Raw genomic sequence first — 6,667 nt, 5'->3', positions numbered from 1 at the left:
TGGTGCCGGAGGAGACTCTTGAGAGTCCCATGGACTGCAAGAAGATCAAACCTCTCCATTCTGAAGGAAATCAGCCCTCAGTGCTCACTGGAAGGACAGATCCTGAAGCCGAGGCTCCAAGACTTTGGCCACCTCATGAGAAGAGAAGACTCCCTGGAAAAGACCCTGATGTTGGGAAAGATGGAGGGCACAAGGAGAAGGGGATGACAGAGGACGAGATGGTTGGACAGTGTTCTCGAAGCTACCAGCATGAGTTTGACCAAACTGTGGGAGGCAGTGGAAGATAGAAGTGCCTGGCGTGCTCTGGTCCATGGGGTCATGAAGATTCAGACACGACTAAACAACAACAAAGCAGGCAATCCAATCAAGTGACCATTAAACAGGTAACCTGGCAGACAGGAGGTAAACAAACCACTCAGATTTCTGCTTTAAACCACCTTTTCTGTGATGTAGGTATGATGTATGGAGGGGTTGTCTTGAGCTCCAGTGCAGGGAATTTAAATTGTCTACATAAGGCCTTGCACGCCATTGTTCTGGGTTCCTCCTCCTTTCCTGCGTGTGACGGGAGCACCCTGTTGCAACAGATCAATAAAGATCAGGCTTACGAGCTGCTTTGCTTCTCAGTATTCTCTGGTTGGCCTGTTATTTTCTCCTACCAATAGGGAACCTACGTAAGGATTCTATATGGGCTCTTGGATACCCCATAAGGGAAAAAGGGCAGATTTTGTTTACAACACAGGCTTCCTTGAGGCAGCTGCTTGGCCACTGTAAGAATAGGATGCTGGATTTGATTTAGCTGCAAGCCTCCCCTTCATGACCAGGAATCCACCCAGTTTGGCATTTTGCTTCCACCAGCGACTGGCAGCTTCCAGGGAGCCTTCAACGCAAGGCAGGAACGCAGCAGCCCTCTCCCTGTTTTCTGCAACACCTGATATTCAGATGGAGGCTCCATTTAGCCATCACAGCAGTCCATGCTTTGCATGCAGAAAGCAAATCCGTTCCTGAATGCTTGACCTTCAGGTGTGGAGCACACTTCCACCCGCAGACAAAGCCACAGCTGTCTGAACATCATGCCCTCTATCTAACCTTTGGCTTTCTCAGTGTTCTGCTGTGCCCTGTCTGTGACCTTTGTCTCCTTCGTCATACATTACTCAAGGGGAAAATGACATGGTGGAAACAGGTGCCAAAATAACTTTGTATTGTGGGATGTGAAACACAAGAGCAGTCAAGTACAAAATTCCTAGAGTGAACATGTTTACACATGGGGAGGAATGTTTGTCCAGCCAGCAGGTCAACTTCCTGTTCCCTTCTGGGCTGGGACAGACTTCCTCTGCATGTGACTAGAGGTGGGCGTGGCCTCACCTGTGCAGGTAATGACAAAAGCACAGGGCAGGGCAGCCATCTCTCTCTCTTTGACTACATGCATCGAAAAGCAACATGTGCTTAGCCAAAGATGCTCTCTTGGCCTCCAGCCAAGAGAGGACAAAGGGACTGTCTCCTTATGAGATAGTTTCCAGGTGTATGTTACTTTTCTAAGCTAAGTCTGCCTTCTGGGATCCGATTGTGAACAGAATGTGAGTAAACGCTTTTTATACTTTTACAGAAGACTGTGTCGTGTCTTATTATGAGGGAATAAGGGGGAAATACCAGAACAGTTATTATAGAGGCTTTAGCGAGCCTGAGCAAATGCACAAACTGGAAAGGCTATTATCAGATAATATATCCTCTCCTGCATCCCTGAACATTCCCACATGTAACACCCCATGATTGCGTGATTGGAAGATGTAAAGGGCACAGTCCAAAATGTATCTGACTGGTTTTGCATATTGTGCTAATAAAAAGAGCCTCGGCAGAGCTAGCTGGCAACTTGCTTGTGCACAGCTCACCTGCATTACCAGCTCCTGCCTCATGTCCTTCACTTCACATTCCACCTGAACGTACAACCTCTAGGTTGTGGGGGGGGGGTGAATTAGATCCAGCCAACAGGCCAGATCCTGGGTTCCCCCAAATCCAGCCCACCTGCCGATCACGTGACATCAGGTGACTGAAAGCCCCATTACCAGAAGGATATGCAAGGAGGGAGTTGCAGACCAAGATAGGAAGAGCAGTGGTAAGGGAATAGCTAGGCTGCTTAAATTACCATATTTTTTGCTCTATAAGACTCACTTTTTCCCTCCTAAAAAGTAAGGGGAAATGTGTGTGCGTCTTATGGAGCGAATGCAGGCTGCACAGCTATCCCAGAAGCCAGAACAGCAAGAGGGATTGCTGCTTTCACTGCACAGCGACCCCTCTTGCTGTTCTGGCTTCAGAATATTTTTTTTCTTGTTTTCCTCCTCCAAAAACTAGGTGTGTCTTGTGGTCTGGTGCGTCTTATAGAGCGAAAAATACGGTAATTCAAATCTCCAAGGCCTGGTGAGCTGCACCCAAGGGGACTAAAGGAGCTTGCGGATGTAATCTCAGAGCCTTTTTCTATGATCTTTGAGAATTTTTGGATAACAGGGGAGGTCCCTGCAGACTGGAGGTGGGGAAGTTTTGTGCCCGTGGTAACTACTGACCAGTGAGCTTGACATCAATACCAGGAAAGGTCCTAGAACAGATAATTCAACAGGCAGTCTGTGAGCACTTAGAAAAGGATGCTGTGATTGCGAAGACCCAGCATGGGTTTCTCACAGGTCATGAATCTCATTCCTTTTCTTTTGATGAAGTTTCAAGCTGGTGGATCAGGGGAATGCAGTGGAGACAGTGTATCTTGATTTCAGTAAGGCTTTTGACAAAGTCCCCCACAATATTCTCACGAGGAAGCTGGTAAAATGTGGGCTGAACAAGCTAACTGTTGGGTGGATTTGTAGTTTGTTGAGTGATCAAGCTCAGGGGGTGCTCATTAATGGTTCCTCGTCATCCTGGAAAAAAGTGACAAGTGGGATGCCGCAGGGGTCTGTCCTGGGCCCGTTGTTCTTCAACGTCTTTATAAATGACTTGGATGAAGGACTAAGTATTATGAGGAACGATTGAATGAGCTGGGAATGTTTAGCTTGGAAAAGAGGAGACTGAAAGGAGACAAGATAGCCATCTTCAGTTATCGGAAGGGCTGCCACATGCCAGAAACTTCAAACTCTGCAACTCTATGATCCAACTTGAAGTTGAAGCAAAGGGATCGAAGGTCACTCAGCTAATCCAGCAGACGTGAAGTCAGTGCCAATCAGCAGACAGACAGTAAATGCTAGCCTTTTTTAAAAAAAATTAAATAATAATGATTTTTATTAGTTTTATTTAAGCCTCTTACTGATCATTTTGTTGTTTTGTCTTTCTTTGTAAACCACTCTGCAGGTTGATTTTTTTCTTACAGCCAAGTACTGTGTGCCTTTTATGAAATAAATACTACAGTGGTACCTTGATTCTCAAACTTAAGCCGTTCTAGAAGCCTGTTCCAAAACCAAGGCGTACTTTCCCATAGAAAGTAATGCAAAATGGATTGATCCATTCGAGACTTCTAATAACAACCCCCAAAACAGCAATTTAACATGAATTTTACTATCTAACGAGACCACTGAGCCATAAAATGAAAGCAATAAACAATGTACTGCAGTCACACAATCAATCAATCAGTAGCTGAACTGGGTTCCACAGTCACAAAAACAAAACAAAAAAGAGCCGCAAAAACAAAAACGCAAAATAAATTGCTAAAACAGACCTCAGCGTAACCCTCAAAACAGAAGTGTGGCACTCAAATTGGAAGTGTAAGACTCAAAATGGAGAACATTCGAAAGTTGTTTGAATACCAAGGCGTTTGAGAACCAAGGTACCACTGTACTGTTTCAAAAATTTTAAGCCACCCTTAGCTTAGTGATTGCATGCTAATCAGCAGTACCAGAATGTTTTCCACAACAAGTATCACTTCTTTGACCACCTTGTTTTTGTTGATAAAACATTTAATAAAATTGAAATCATAAATGTATTTTTGTTCTCCCTCTTCAATTTAGCTGTTAGCTAACTAAAGCACATGCATATTCTCCATCTCTGAAATAATATACACTATTTGAAACACTATTTGAGTGTGGCACTCAAAACGGAGCACGTTCGACTTCCAAAAAAAGTTCGCAAACCAGAACACTTACTTCTAAGTTTGCTGTGTTTGGGTTCCAAGTTACTTGAGTACCAAGGTGTTTTGAGAACCAAAGTACCGTATTTTTCGCTCTATAAGACGCAGCAGACCACAGGACGCACCTAGTTTTTGGAGGAGGAAAACAAGAAAAAAAATATCCTGAATCTCAGAAGCCAGAACAACAAGAGGGATCGCTGCACAGCGAAAGCAGCGATCCCTCTTGCTGTTCTGGCTTCTGGGATAGCTGCGCAGCCTGCATTCGCTCCATAAGACGCACACACATTTCCCCTTCCTTTTTAGGAGGGAAAAAGTGAGTCTTATAGAGCAAAAAATACGGTACCACTGTATTTACTGTATTGGAAACACACCGGAAGATGGACTGTAACTCCAAGAGGCATAGCTGGCCTGGAACAGTAAATTCTTCCTGCCGCTATTAAATGAGGGTTGTTAGAGAAGCCGACCCCCACCTCTCTCTCTCAGGCCTGACAGTTGTTTATATTTGCTAGGTTCAAATTCCTAACAGGAGCTCCTTGTACCTGCTGCATTCCAGAGGCATAACACAGCTGTGAATTATTGGCAGGACCACAGGGTTAAAAGTATTGTTGGCACGCAGCCCAGACCATGAGACCTTAATGCAGCGATTCTCCAACTTGGGTCCCCAGCTGGACTACAACTCCCATCATCCCTAGCTAGCAGGTCGGGGATGATGGGAGTTGTAGTCCAGCAACAGCTGGGGAACCAAGTTGGAGAAACACTGTCTTAGTTATTAATTTGCCAATTGGATTTAGCAACCACCTCATGCATATAAACCCCTAGAATTTGACCCTGAGCTTGGGTCTTCAACGCAGATTGGGAATGGCATTGCTGCTGCGTAACGCATTGTCTAGGAACATGGGTGGCGCTGTGGGTTAAACCACAGAGCCTAGGGCTTGCCGATCAGAAGGTCGGCGGTTCGAATCCCTGCGGTGGGGTGAGCTCCCGTTGCTCGGTCCCTGCTCCTGTAAAGCGAGATGAGCGCCACAACCCCAGAGTTGTCCGCAACTAGACCTAATGGCCAGGGGTCCCTTTACCTTTTAACTCATTGTCTAGACTGGAATCATTTTGCAAGACATTTATTTGTACACTGTTTAGTTATCCAAATAGCTTCCAGACTGTCTAGGCGCATAAATCCAACTATTTTTTTAAAAAAATAGCCATGCATAATTGAAACACACAACAAAACAATTTCATAGAAACGTTAAAACAAAAACATGTACAGTGGTACCTGGGGTTAAGTACTTAATTTGTTCTGGAGGTCCGTTCTTAACCTGAAACTGTTCTTAACCTGAAGCACCACTTTAGCTAATGGGGCCTCCCGCTGCTGCCGCGCCACCGGAGCACAATTTCTGTTCTCATCCTGAAGCAAAGTTCTTAACCTGAAGCACTATTTCTGGGTTAGCAGAGTTTGTAACCTGAAGCGTATGTAACCCGAGGTACCACTGTACAGTCGTACCTTGGATCTCGAACGGCTTAGTTGCTGAACGTTTCAGCTCCCGAACAATCAAAACCCGGAAGTGAGTGTTCCAGCTTTTGAACATTACTTTTGGAACCTAGACGTGCGGCGGGGCTTCTGATTGGCTGCAGGAGGTTCCTGCAGCCAACCGGAAGCTGCACTTTGGTTTCTGAACATTTTGGAAGTTGAACGGACTTCTGGAACGGATTCCGTTCGACTTCCAAGGTACGACTGTATTCTAAATGGACAACAGGCAAGTCCATTAATAGGAGCACATCAGTTAAAACAGTCAAAACAGCAACTAAGGCAATTGAAATGGAGGCAGGAGATAAAAGCATGGTTGACTGGGCAGGGCAGGTGGGTATGGTTTGGGGAAACCAGCCTCCTCGTGGCCAAATTGGGACCCCTTCTGGGTCTAATTCAGCTGGCAGGCTGGAAGTTCACAGCCCCTAGTCCAGCTCTACGATCTTGGGTAGTATCCCCCTGGGTAAGGGTCCCCACTACCCAAAAGCTCAGGTAGCCACTACTAAAAGGAGCAAAGACAATTGAGCAATGTGGGCCCCCGCCAAGGATTGCCAACACGACACAAGGTGTCCAGAATACCCCATAAGGGGAAAGGAGCAGTTTTTCTTCTAACACAAGTTTGCATTTAGATTGATGTCAACCCAAGGGGTGGGGAGTCTGGATGTTCATGGGCAAAAACCAAAAAATATAATCCAGAAACAATGGAAATGTTTAAATGATTATTTATGTAGACAAAGATTAAATGTAAGGTATTGGTTGTGTTTAGAATAGATTTATGAAAGATTTAGAAAATTTATTGATTAGAATATTTGTATGAGATCGTATGGGAAAAATACGGAATAACAGATACAGTTTTGCTTATAGAAGTGCAGTGTAAGCGATGGAAGTCAATCAATGACATTTTATTATTGAGATACCTGTAGAATAAATTTGGAAGAAATCCTTCCAACTTTTCTTTTTCTTCTTATTTTTTCTTTTTCGTTTTTCTTTTCTTCCTCTTTCCTTTTTTGTTCTTTTTCATATATGTGTACTTATCTGAAATATATATG

The sequence above is a fragment of the Podarcis raffonei genome, chromosome 9 (genome assembly GCF_027172205.1).
Source record: "Podarcis raffonei isolate rPodRaf1 chromosome 9, rPodRaf1.pri, whole genome shotgun sequence".
Classification (NCBI taxonomy): Eukaryota; Metazoa; Chordata; class Lepidosauria; order Squamata; family Lacertidae; genus Podarcis; species Podarcis raffonei.
Note: the sequence above shows the minus strand (reverse complement) of the source record.